At 38.3% G+C, this 13,930-nt stretch overlaps 1 non-coding gene across 1 annotated transcript; it reads right to left on the bottom strand.

The window, feature by feature from the left end:
* Positions 1-12,972: 12,972 nt before the first annotated feature.
* Positions 12,973-13,079, bottom strand: LOC120887789 (U6 spliceosomal RNA). The gene has a single exon (XR_005731112.1). It is a non-coding gene; the product is annotated as a U6 spliceosomal RNA (small nuclear RNA).
* Positions 13,080-13,930: the final 851 nt, after the last annotated feature.

The raw sequence follows: 13,930 nt of genomic DNA, 5'->3' as shown, positions 1-13,930 counted from the left end.
GTGAAAGAGCTACAGTCGCATGGTGGCTGACCATCCAGGGTCCTTCTCCTACCCCATGCATCTGTGTATTCCCTGTTCAGCCCCCAACTCTGCTCCTAATGGCCAAACATGATCCTGGATGCCCATCCACTAGCCCCTTTCTCATTCAGACAGGCCTGTTGGAGTCCTCTCCAGGTTTGACTACTTGCTTTGAGAACAAAGCTTGAAGGGTTTTCTCTGAAATCGGCAGTCCCAGGTGTCTTCTCCTGGTATCTTCTCACATAACCTCTTAGATTCTTGCTGACTTTCCTCACTTATTGAGGTCTGGGGTTACAGCATCTAATAGCTTCACCAGTGATGGAATTTACACTTAAGTTTCTCATTTTTGTTGTTTTAAGGTGATTACTGAGGGAAGGAGGGAGCACAGTGTTTCTTTCCAGCTATCTTCAAGATAGAAGCTGATAGTTCATTGGAGGATTAGAGGAAAAGTCAATACAGCTTGTGCGATGATGGAAAATTTTCTCTCTATGTGCTGTCCAAGGTAGATAGCCAGTAGATATGGGACTACTGAGTGTTTGGAATGTGACTAGTGTGGTTAAGGAAATGACTTGAAAATTTAATTTGTTGATTTAAAAAAATAAATTTTATTTGTTTATTTTAAGAATCTTATTTGTTGAAATTGAATTCAAATATCTACACTCTAGTTCTTTAAGCTTCCCTAAAGACATATGTATTTAAAGGGCATATAATTTTCTAGATTTTATTTTTTTTCTCTTGTCTATCATATCTCTTCCCTGAAGCCAAGAATACAGAGGCCCAAATGCTTGGAGGAAAAAGGGAAAACACATAAGCTAATATCTCAGAAACCTTAGACCCACTTCTTGGTGTTCAATGTTCCTTTTCAGATGGAACTGGAGGCCATAGAATAACTGGAAGCTGCTTTTTTGGATATAGATGCCTACCCCTGTATAGTCTCAGCCATTATGTTTGGTACCTAAGGCAAATACTAGTGCAGAAATTTTTGGAATATCAAACCAATTTTAAAGAAATTGGGATACTAAGATTAAAGGCACACAAGGGCAAGATGGAGACAAGACATGAAATCAAGCGTGTTCTTACTTTCAGGGAGCAGATGGCCCACAAACCCTGCATTGACCACTACCTATATTCCCAGTATCTTCTTGCAAATTTTCCTTTTGTTCTGCCTGTTGGTCTTCTCAGACTTAGAGAATGTGCCTTGTCCCTGCTTACCCACAGGACTTTTGCATACATTGTTTCCTGTGTCTGGAAATTCCCACCAGGACTCTACCATCTTTTACTTTAGTTCTATTTACTCTTCCGTGTGTGAACCTCACTCCCTCAGGGAAGCCCTCCTCGATGCCTTAGTTTCTGCCAGTTGCCCCTTGATGAGGAAAGAGGGTTAGATACCAACACGGGAGGGTCATGATATTTTGGAGTTGGAGCCACAGCTAGGGGAACATCCGAGTCTCCTCCAAGAGCTCACAATACACCTGGAATGTGGTTCTGTCACCCTCCATCCTAAGATGTGTGGATGGATGATGCTGATTGTTTGTGCTAGAATGACAGGTTCTGGTTTCAGAGTGATCATGTAAAAGCAGAGCATAAAATTTCCTTTCTGTTTTGCGATAAAACCTAGCTGCAAACATATTCTACGGATCCTCCTCTGATGTATCCGTGGGCATTCTAGGTGATTCAGAACTGGACTCAGTTTAACAAATGAATAAATATTTTCGTTCATAGAACTCACAGAGATGAGATACCTTTTAAGACATAGGTATTTTCTGGAAATGCAGGGTGGAATAATAAAGAATCATGGAACAATCTTAACAAGTGAGAGAGGTAGTGCTTTTAGCAAATGTATAAGTTTATTTTTCAGGTTATTTTGGTGGCCTACAAAGTAATGTTCATTGTTTACCAATTTACTGCTTTGCTATTATGTGGAGATAGGGCTGAATGAACAGAAGGCAGGTCAGCAAAGAAAGGGAAAAATGAGAGGGGAAGATGGACTTAGGGTACAGTGAAGAAAGTCTCTCAGACCAATTTTATCAATGTAAGAGAGATTGTAAGAGCAATTTCTCCCTTTCAGAACTACTCTGATTATGCTGAGCCAGGCTAATGTCACATGACTGTCTAGGCCATTTTGTTCTCTTGTCTCCAATGCTCCTAGAATCACCCACCCACAAAGGTGAACAACTGATCAAATAACATGACTTCTCCGAGTTTCACAGTATAGTTGAAGTGAGTTGTTCATTAACAACTGTGTGAAAGGCCAACTGTTACTCTCAAATTGGAGTTAACTCATCTAGTCTCTGCAGAAAAGAGACTCGTCAGAGAAGGTAGCAAGGATCATAGGTGAAAGGTGAGTGACTCACACGAGATGGAGATTCAACCAAGAGATTTATTGGGGGGGGCTGCCTAAAAGGGAAGAAAAGGAGAGGCAGGGAGCAGAGAGGGAGAGGCAGAGGGTAGAGAGAGGAGAGAAAGAAGAAGAAGAGGGCAGAGAGCAGAGAGGAAGAGGGCAGAGAGCGAGAGCTTGCAAGATTCAGCTTAAGAAGGATTGTGTAGGCAACGTGGCCGGTGCAGATTGCAGGGTGACTGAGGAAAGGGGAGTGGACACTGTGTCCCACCACGATTGGTGGAGAAAACTTTTGAATTTGGCGCTTTTTGGCTTGGCGCCCTTCAGAGAGGAGAGGGAGGGGTAAAGGATTCTGTGATGTTCTCGGCAGACGGAAACTGGACTTCAGGGAGGAGTCTCCCACACACCCAACGATAGGCCATTTCCAAAGGCCTTGAGTAAAAGTAAGATAATTTTCTCTGTAGAGTCAATTTAAATAAAAATTTCTTAGACTTTATTTATGCAATCATTTATATTAACTAACCAGAAACAGATCCACAAAAAGATCCCAAAGGTCAATAGAATCCACTGTGATGGCAAAATTCTCCATTCTTTCATGTGGATTGCAAGAGAGAAAGAAGCAGAAATAGCAGGGCCACTTGATTTCAAGATGAGAACTTGGTCTGAGACTTCTCAAAGATGACTAATATGAATTAGTCATGTAACTGTTTCAAAATCCTGAAAAACAATTAAATTCAGATGAAGTCATTATGCAGGCTCACCAGCCTTCTGAGAGCTTAGGCCTGAGGCTATTAAAATTAAAGTGGACCTTATTTGTATTTAATCAACAAATGAATTAATTAGTTCCTTAAAAAGCTTCAAAATTGTCATGCTTAACTATCCTTGCTCGGTTGGCATTGGAGAGGCTATTTTGGGAGTGAATCACAGTCAGTATCCTGTGAAAATGGAAAATGATATCATAAAATGTGCATGTCTTTGTGTCTCTTCCCATTTCTCTGCCTGAGCACTTACTGCCCTGTATTTTTCAGTAATGCATACTCATTCCTATAACTCAGTGTGACTTTCAATTTGACTGATCTGTGGCCCCCTTCGCCAAAAGGCAAAAAGCGAGACAGAAAAGAGACTCCACGCTGATGGTCTCAAAGTTCTGGGTGAAGGCTCACCATCTCACAGGAGGGCAGGGGTCTCCCAGAAATAAGAACTTAGTCATTTCTCGTCACGACACATTGTTACTCACTTGGCTGTAAGACCGTGTTGTCCATTCACACCCAGTTGTGTTAGAATGGGGATATGTTGCTGAGAGACCAAAGAAGACACTCAGAGATGGGATATAATATATAAGGTCTACAGAGAGATGTTTTGGGGGCACATCCAGACGCAATGGGGTGGACAGGTGCTTCACCAGAAAATCCAGGGGTGATGGGCATGACAGGTACTTTACCAGAAGGCCCAGGGGTAATGGGCTGCCTAGGTTGACCTCCATTTCCTGCAGTGCCTCTGGTGCTTCACCAGAAAGTAGCACCTCATTCCTGTGTGGTGCTTTGTCCAGGGCCAGTTGCTTGGATGAGCTCCTCCCTCTCCTCAGGGCTCTGGTCTCCACCAGCTACCACAGGAAGTGTGTGTGTGTGTGTGTGTGTGTGTGTGTGTGTGTGTGTTGTGTGTGTGTATGTGTTTGTGTGTGTGTGTGTGGCGGGAGTGGTTATAGGTTAGGCTACAGAAGCAGAATCAGCTTTAACCCATTGTATGACCAATGCCCCAAGGAACGTGGATACGTGCAAGAAAACTGCTCTCTACAGATTCCACTTCTCAGTGTACAGGAGGGAAAGCCAGTGTCCTTCAAGAAAATATGTATCTGAAGATTTTGTCCTGGACTCTCCCTCACTGTTCCCTTAACCAGGATAGATTCTCGGTAACAGAAAAAGGCTTTCATGAGCATGGTGTCTTACCATCCTCCTTTTCCTGTTTGTATTCCTTTAATGTCTTACATTTGCTTAATTGCTCTGGCTAGAGTTTGCAGGACTGTGTTGAATAGAAGTGGTGAAAGAGGGTATCCCTGTCTTGTCATATTTTTAGAGGGAATGTTTCAGTTTTTCTCCATTTAGAATGATGTTGGCCTTGGGTTTAGCATAGATAGTTTTTATAATGTTGAGGCAATGTTCCTACTTCTCTAGCTTTTTAGATTTTTGAACATGAATAGATGCTGTATTTTGTCAAATGCATTTTCTACATCTATTGAGATAATCATGTGATTCTTTTCCTCATGAATATTGATGTGGTGAAACACATTTATTGATTTCTGTATGTTGAACCAACCTTGCATCCCTGGGAAGAACCCCACTTGATTATGGTGCACTATCTTCATAATGTGTTTTCGTATGCAATTTGCCAGTATTTACTAGGAATTTTTTTCTCTATGTTCATTAGGGATAGTGGTCTGAAGTTTTCTTTCCTTGATGTGTCTTTGGTTTTGGAATCAGGATGATAATAGCTTCATAGAATGAATTTGGAAGGGTTCCCTCCTTATATGTTTTGTGGAATAATTTGATGAGAAATAATTTGAGGTCTGGTAGAACTCAGATGAGAGATCATCTGGTCCCAGGCTTTTCTTTCTTGGTAGGCTTTTGATGACATCTTTAATTTCATCGCTTGAAATTAGTCTCTTTAAATTTTCTCTGTCCTCCTGGTTCAATTTGGGTAGGTCATAGTTCTCTAGAAATCTGCTAATGTCTTCAAGATTTTCTATTTTATTAAAATATAGGTTTTCAAAATTGTTTCTGATTATCCTCTGTATTCCAGTGGTGTCTGTGGTGATATTTCCTTTTTCATTCTGAATTTTAGAAATTTGAATTTTTCCTTCTTTCTCTTGTTTAACTTGCCTAAGGATTTATCAATTTTATTGATTTTTTTTTCGAAGAATCAACTTTGTGTTTCACTGATTTTTTTGCAAGTTTTTGGTTTCAATTTTATTGGTTTTGGCTCTGATTTTAATTATTTCCTATCTTCTACTGCTTTCGGTGTTGCTTTGTTCTTCTTTTTTTTAGAGTATTGAGATGTAATGTTAGTTTATTTATTTGGTGACTTTCTATTCTTTTAATGAATGAGCTCAATGTTATGAACTTTCCTCTTAGATCTGCCTTCATAGTGTCCTAGGGATTTTCATACGTGTGTTGCTATTCTCAATTATCTCTAATTATAATTTTATTTTATCCCTGACTAATTCTGCTATCCATTAATTTTTCGGTAGCATATTATTTAGTCTTCGGGTGGTAGAGTAGTTTTTATTTCTTGTTATATCATTGATTTATAATTTTAATCTGTTAGAATGCAAGATATTATCTCTATTTTTTTGTTGTTGCTAAGCTTTGTTTTGTGGCCTAAGATGTGATCTATTTTAGAAAATGATTCATGTGCTGCTGAGAGGAAAGTGTATTCAGTCACTGACAGAAGAAATATTCCATATATGTCTGTTAAGTCTAGATTATTAATTATATTTTTAAATTCTATACCTTCTTTGTTTTAATTTTTGTTTGGATGATCTATCTATTGATAAAAGAGGCATGTTAAAGTCACCCAGTATTATTGTGTTGTGGTCTATTTGATTCTTGAAATTGAGAAGGGTTTGTTTGATGTACATAGATGCTCCATTATTTGGGGCATAGATATTTATGATTATTATATCTCATTTATATATAATTCCCTTACACAGTATGAAACAACCTTCTTGGCCCCTTCTGATTCATTTGGTTTGAAGTCCACTTTTTCTGATATGAGGATAGAAACTCCTGCTTATTTATGCGATCCATATGAATGATATGATTTTTTACCATCCTTTTACCCTCAGTCTGTGGATATCTTTGCCTATGAGGTGAATTTCTTGGAGACAGCATATTGTTAGGTCTTGTTTTTAAATCAAATCTAATAGTCTGTGTCTTTTGATTGATGAGTTTAAGCCATTTACATTCAATGTTATTGAGAAATAACTTTTATTCCCTATCATTTTGGTTTATTTGTAGTTTTTAACTTGAATTACTTTATCCTTTGATTGACTATTCTTTTAATGTAGTTTCTCCCTTTGCTGTTTTCATTTCTTCTTCATGAAATATTTTATTGAGTATGTTTTTTGTTTGTTTGTTTTTGGAATCAGGGATTGAACCCAGGGACACTTAACTGTTATGGCGAGATTGCAATAAATTATTGAGTCAATCTTAAAGCAGGAGATGGAATCTTATTGACCAGTTGGTGGTCTGGATCCGCCAAGGGGTAGGCTGCAAGTATACAGCCTTCAACCCCCTCCTGGGGCTTTATAGTCCAAAACCATATTAATCATAAGTGGCTGTTGCTAGATTCAAAGCCATAAACAAACGTCATGAGATCTAAAATCATAAGCAGAAGGGGGAGTGGCTCAAAATGTCCCTAGTTGAGGACAAGTTAAAGAATAATTTCTAACATCTAGACAATCAATCTCTAACAGGGTACATTGTCCAAGAAAAATGGGAACTGAAGAGAGAACAATCTTATATTGTGTAAGAATTGCTATTTTGTGTTGCCAAACATGCTATGCTAAGCAACTGTTGATAGGCACTGTTGATAGGCACAGCTTTTCCCATGGGAGAAGCATTTCTTATATGACTTGGAGTCTCAGGGAAAAATGGAGTCTGTTTGGTCATTGCCCATATAGCTTGGCCCATAACATAACCACTGAGCCACATCCTCAGCCCTTTTAGGTTTTTTTTTTTTTTTTTTTTTTTTTTTGAGACAGGGCCTTGCTAAGGGCTTTGCTAAGTTGCTAATGCTAGCTCTGAACTTGTGATCCTCCTGCCTCAGCCTTCCAAGCTTCTGGGAAAACAGGCATACAACACAGCTTGGGTATGTTTTGTACTGAAGGTTTTCTACTTGTGAATTCTTTCAACTTGTTTATTGTGGAAGGTTTTTATTTCATTATGAAATCTGAAGCTTAATTTTGCAAGATATAGTATTCTTGGTTGGCATCCTTTTTTTTCAGGATTTATTATATATTATTCCAATATCTCTTAGCTTTTAGGGTCTGGGTTGAGAAATTAGCTGAGATGCAGATTGGTTTCCCTCTAAATGTGACCTGTCATTTTTTTCTGTAAAATTTTATCCTTATTCTATATTGGGCATTTTCATAATGATGTGCATTGGTGTAGATCTGTTGTAATTTTGTGTTTTTGGAGTTTTGTAAGCCTCCTGTATTTGATTTTACATTTCATTCTTAAGGTTTCAAAAATTTTTTGATATTATTTCATTGAAAAGATAGTGCATTTCTTTAGTTTGTATCTCAGAGCCTTCATCTATCCCAATAAATCTTAAATTTGGTCTTTTTATGTTATATCTCATAATTCTTGAAATTTCTGTTCATGTTCTCTTAACATGTTTTCTCCTTAGTCAGCTTTATTTTACAAATTATACATTTTGTCTTTGTTGCCTGAAACTCAAAGGGTCTAGTCTTTCAATGATGCTTTCCATTGAGTTTTTAATTTGCTTTATGGATTCCTTCATTTTGAGAATTTCTGATTGATTTTTCTTCAGGATTTCTATCTTCTTACTGAAGTGATCCTTCACCTTTTGGATTTAGCTCTGATTTCACTCCTTACATCATTTTTTTTTTAATCTTGCAGATCAGTTTAACCATGAACTTTCTAAATTCCTTCTCTGATTTTTCCTCCACTGTGATGTCATTGGATTGTTAATGAGGTATCTTCATTTGTTTGGGATGGCTTGTTCCCTTGGTTTTTCATGCTGTTTGTTTGTCCACCTACTTATCAGTGAGAATCTGAGGTGACAGAGCTTCTACCCTATATATTTATGGTATTCCTGAAGGTTTCTTGTCCCTAACATTTTAGGGGGAGACAAATAATAACAACAACCAATGTAAACAATATTCAGCATTAAACTAAATGCTTAGCTCCTATTTTGGCATCTACAGTGTTAATTGGCATTATAAACACTGGTAGAAAATTGCCACAAAAATTGGTAGCAGTATGAGCATCAGTAGGATGCTGGAGGGTGTCATCTACTCACAGCTAAGGGTCACTGTGGAGTTCCCAGAGGCAGGGCTCCCAGAGGCTGGGTTTGGGTCTAGCTATACTTTTGGTGCTTTGTGGAATGATGTTTGGTGAAGTTTTAAATTAAGATATCTCAAGAGCCTGGCTTCTTCCAGTCTGCACTGGGCATCTGTATCATTTGCATTTCCGCTGCATTCTGCTCAAATGGCAGAGGAGCCAGTCCTTCACTCTCCTCTGCCATCCATGGTTCTCTGAGCTTTGGCCACCTGGGTTCAGTCCCACAGTGCACATTCATTCTCCCTGCCCCTCATGCAAGAGTGAGAGACACCCAGGATTCTTGGGTCTGAATGTCTTGAATTCCCCTAACTACAGCACTTTCCATGCCTGAATTGTACCTGTATTTTAGTCACACTTTGGGACATAAGGCAGGTCTTTTCCAGGCCAGGTTTTCAGATCCTGCTGGAATTACACAGGTCTGGATGCCTGGGTTTGGACCCACTCCTGCCAGCGACTGGGAGATGAACAGTGTTTCCCCTCACAGTAAAACAAAGTATAGTTCACCCACTGGATCAGCTTGACAATATTCCTGATCACTGACTCTCTGCTTCAGGACTCACTTTTGTGCCACCTGGAATGTTGACTCTCTTAATCTCTCTCTCCATTCGACCTGCCTGTGGTGGGTCCACATCAGCAGCCAATGGTGCTGATGGTGGGCTTTTTATTTCTTTTATTTTTAAAATTTTATTCTATCCAAACTTCTGAGTCCCTAGGACATTCTGAGAGTTAGTAGAGTTCAGTATTAAATCCTAGTAGAATTTCTTTCCTTTTTTTTTTTTTTTTACTGATCTCAAAGAGAAGCTGTTTGTCCTCTTTCCTGGTCCTGTGCCATGGAGCAGTTTGGAAATAACCTTCTCTACTCCTCCATCTTAGAACTTCTCCATTTCTAATTGAATAATCTAATTGAATACTTAGATTATGAAAATTCCACATAATTACATTTACATTGCATAGCTTCCTCTTCCTAACCAACAAAGTTCTCAAAATAACCTGTATTGTTTCACCCTCCCTTCTAGCATTATTATCATTCAAGGATATGCAGATACATTTTTTTTAAAATAAAAGTTTTATATTACTCTTTCACAACAGGGGCTACTTTGACCTCAAGAACCTTTGCATAGTTTAAGGTGTGAACTTGCCTGTCTCCATCTTACAGACCTCCTGGGTCTGTAAAACAAAAAGCTTCTCAAGGGGTTGGGGATGTGGTTCAAGTGGTAGCGTGCTTGCCTAGTATGCATGAGGCACTGGGTTCGATTCTTAGCACCACATAAAAATAAAATAAAGATATTGCGTCCACCTAAAACTAAAAAATAAATATTAAAAAAAGCTTCTCAAATAAGAAGCTTTTGAGCACAACTCAGTGTCCCCCTATCTTTCTTAATCTATGGATTTTTCAGGATCTTAGAGCATTTGAAACAGAGGAAAAGTTGTGTGATAACCTCTGAACGCGAAGGTACATGGACACTTGGAAACAAGGGAAGGATGACCCAGGGCAGGTGAAGCTTCAGGAGTGCTGGGTTAACATGAGAAAATTAACTGGAGCAAAAAAAAAAAAATAGTGTGTGTTGTGGGGAATGGAGGGGTTAAGGTTTGTGCCCGGAAAGGCTGATCTGATCATTTTATGGTGCAGTTTCTCAGGTTTCCTTAAGTACGTTTTCCTTTTTGGAGTCAGGAAAAGTTGGAATTGTTTCTCAGCAGGCTGTTTGCTTTCTCTAAATATCTAAAATAAAATTATTTTAAAATAAAGCATAACTTTTCATTCCATGGAGCTAAGAGTCTTTGCACACTGGGAGAGCTCACATCTAACATTTTAGTATAAAAAGACATGGGCAGCAAAGTAAATACAGGTATCAGATACTCCCTGGTTTTGAGAGGGGTGGGACTCTCTGAGAACAGAAAAATATAGTTTGCTGAAAGGGAGGGTAGAAGGTGCCACTCTGGGAAGACTGGAACAGAAAAGGTTAAGAAAGAGTCTCTTAAGACAAAACCCTTATTTATGATTTTATTGAAATTGTCCTAATTATCTTCATCTGAGTACAGATGAATAAAGCTATGTGCAAAAGGTTTACAGCTCTTGCCTTTACTAAACTTCCACACCTAGGTGAGAGCAATGAAGTACTCCATAATAGTCTTAGCTTTTTTGCATTCTTGCAAAATGCACCTTTGCCTTTTTTACTTTCCTTTCTCAAAACATAGTCTTTCTCAGCTCTACCCACCACGGTTGAATCATGATACGATGGACAACTGTAATATTCAGATGGACAACTGTAATATTCATTTCCCTTCACTAAAGTTTCATGTAGAAGACCCTATTGATGTTTTATTTTCCTATGTTCAATGCTGCAGGATAGAAATTTGCAGTATTGGTCATCAAAATAGCATAGGTATGGAAGTCCATAGAAGAAATCTATAGATTTCTTCATCTAGTTAGTGAATCTCATTTTGTTCTTTATAAGATGTGATGCTACTGAAGAGTTGTTGGCTGATCTGATCACATGGTGGCTTATAAGATTTAAAGGTGACCAACTGTGCAGCAATACTGCTGCCTTCGAAACAAGTTCAGGGGAAGCAGACTCAAGGATTTCTCTCAAGCCACCATTGCCTTGTTTCCCATTAGAATATACAAAAATATATGTAAAACTTCTTATGTGGCAAAATGATATTCAAAAATGGGTAGCTGATTATTGGTTTACTGAACGTCGTTGACAGAATGACATGATATTTAGGAATTATGATTGTGTTATCTGAAACCAAGAGAAGATGAACATCTTGGTTTTTGATATGAATTTTCTAGTGAGAAATGGTAGGGCTAAAAGCACTAGTACTTAGTTAAAAATACCACTTTGAAATTCCTCAGGAATTTTCAGGCCAGGTGCAGTGGCACATGCCTATAATCCTGCTGGCTCGGGAGGCTGAGGCAGGAAGATCTTGAGTTCAAAGCCAGCCTCAGCAAAAGCAAGGTGCTAAGCAACTCAGTGAGACCCTGTCTCTAAATAAAGTACAAAATAGGGCTGTGGATGTGGCTCAGTGGCAGAGTGCCCCTGAGATCAATCCCCGGTAACAACATCTCCCTGCTACATCCCCCCTCCAAATTTTTACAATGATGTTTTCTTATTTGCAAATGTTTAGGGCATCACACATTAGAAAGGGGCCAGCCTTTGTTTCCCAGGTGCAGCCACTCAGAGCATGACAGCTTCCCCCGTTTAAACAGGTTCCCCTTCTGTTCATGAGATTGGAAATTCACTTAACTCAGACACTTCAGACTCAGCAAGGGGGAAGCAGTGAATTAAGGAAAAAAAATCATAATGAAAGTATTTCACTGTGGTTGGCTCAACTGAGGTGAGCCATTCTGGAGAGAGAGTGGTCCAAGTTATGAAGTATCCAATGTGATTACTAAAAATACTTGTAGCTTTGTGATTTATTTAAATAACATTTTGAACTTTTTATATTAAGATAATTTTAGTCTTATAAGAATGTTCTAAAAATGATACAAAAAATTTCCATGTACCCTTCACCCAGATTTTCCAAATGTCAGTATCTTACCAAAGTCTATACAATGATCTAATCAAGAAATTTACTTTGATTTAACTCTACTTATTCATTCTCAGATCTTACTTCTCCGAGTGTCCTTTTTCAGGTCTGAGATTCAGTTCAGGTTGGCATCTCTTTAGTTGTTGGATAATGACTTTTAAAAGTTGCTTTACCACCTATCTTCTTAAAATGAAATAGGAAGTTTGATTATATGATGTCATAATTACAAGACTAGCTCAGCAAAAAATGTCCAAGTCTGGTATTTGATTGTGAATTCAAATCATTGTTTTGATGTATTTATTTTTGGTAGAATATAAAGTAAAAAGGTCAGAATTTTCCCAGGCACATTTACTTCTCACCCATTTTAAGCGGGAAGTGTTATTATGGTCTTAGAAATATTTTGCTAGGCTAGCTCTTTCCCTGGTCAACTGGGTCAGAAGCCAAGTTGGAACTGCCTCCTATTTTTAAACTGTCTTGACACGAGTTCCAATACCATTACTGACTCTCAATTTTATTCAAAATTATCCTTTGGATTATCCCTTTAAAGAAGGGTTATCCTTTAAAAAGCTTCTTGCTTGAAAATAATTAAAATATCAATGGTTAAAATTATCACCCTAAGATGATGCAATTGTAATTTTGGGGGGGTTGTAAATTGTGTGAATAATATTTGACTCTTGCTATACTAAGAAATACAAGAATGGCCTATTCACAAAAGAACTTATGCTTATATTGAATAAGTAACACATATTTTGAACTGACATAATTTTACTAGGGTTTAAGTTATGATTTTTGGACTTTATGATGGTGTGAAGGTAATATGCATTCAGTAGAAACTGTACTTACAATTTTGATTTTTGATCTTTTCCCCATCTTGCAATATGCTATACAACATTCTCTTGTGGTGCTGGGAAGCGGCAGTGAGCCTCACCCGTAGCCAGGCACGTGATCTCTAGGGGAAATAACTAATAACTCTGCAGAGCACTGTGTTGCTCAGTTATGATGTTCATTAGGTTAGGTGTATTAAAAGCATTTTCATCCTTGCGCAGGGGCATGCTAATCTTCTCTGTATTATTCCAATTTTAATTGAAATTCATTCTGCTGTCATGTATAACACATTGGAATAAATATTTTTTTAAAAAAGTGTTTTCATCTACAGTATTTTCCATTTATGATGGGTTTGACAGGACAAAACATTATAAGTTGAACATCTGTATATTATATCCTTAAATTTATTATAAGGAATTAGCTAGCTCACGGGATTATGAAGGCTAATTCTCAAGATTTGCAATTGCAAGCTGGAAAAGAAGAGAGTTAGCACACATGAGGTTTAAGAACAACCCATGTTTCAGTCCAAGTGTGAGGGCCAGAGAAGTTCAAGGTCCCAGCTCAAACAGGCAGGAAGAATTTCTTCTCATTCACCTTTTTAGTTCCATGTGAACCTTCAAATGATTTGAGAAAACCCACCCACATCAGGGAGGGTGATCTCTTTTACCCAGTTTACCACTTCTAATGTTAATCTGATCCAGAAACACCTCATACAACCCAGAATGATGTTCCAGCAAATGTGTAGGCACCCTATAGTCCAGTCAAGTTGATATATAAGATTAATCATCACAGAGTGGTATGGGAGTATGAGACCGATGTGCGATGGTGAACTTGACCTGACATATAAAGAGTGGGCAGTATTGGAATAGGGGTCGTGGCACTTGGATGAGATGTGATTAAGTCAAGATTGAAAAGATAAACAGCGGCAGCAAAAATCTGGAGACTAAGGCATAACATCAGTTAGGGCAGTGCCACCATGGAGAAACTGCAATTTTAGAAAGCTGAACTGAAGCATGATGCCACCCTTTGATGGGAAATTGAACGTATTGTTTGGATTTTTTTCCCCAACAACCTGAAAAGAGTGATGATTTTGAAAATAAACCTGGTGGTAATGTCAATGTGAATCTGAGTGGAT

This window comes from Ictidomys tridecemlineatus, chromosome 10, assembly GCF_052094955.1.
Source record: "Ictidomys tridecemlineatus isolate mIctTri1 chromosome 10, mIctTri1.hap1, whole genome shotgun sequence".
NCBI classification, from domain to species: domain Eukaryota; kingdom Metazoa; phylum Chordata; class Mammalia; order Rodentia; family Sciuridae; genus Ictidomys; species Ictidomys tridecemlineatus.
This window is presented reverse-complemented; position numbering and strand designations above follow the sequence as displayed.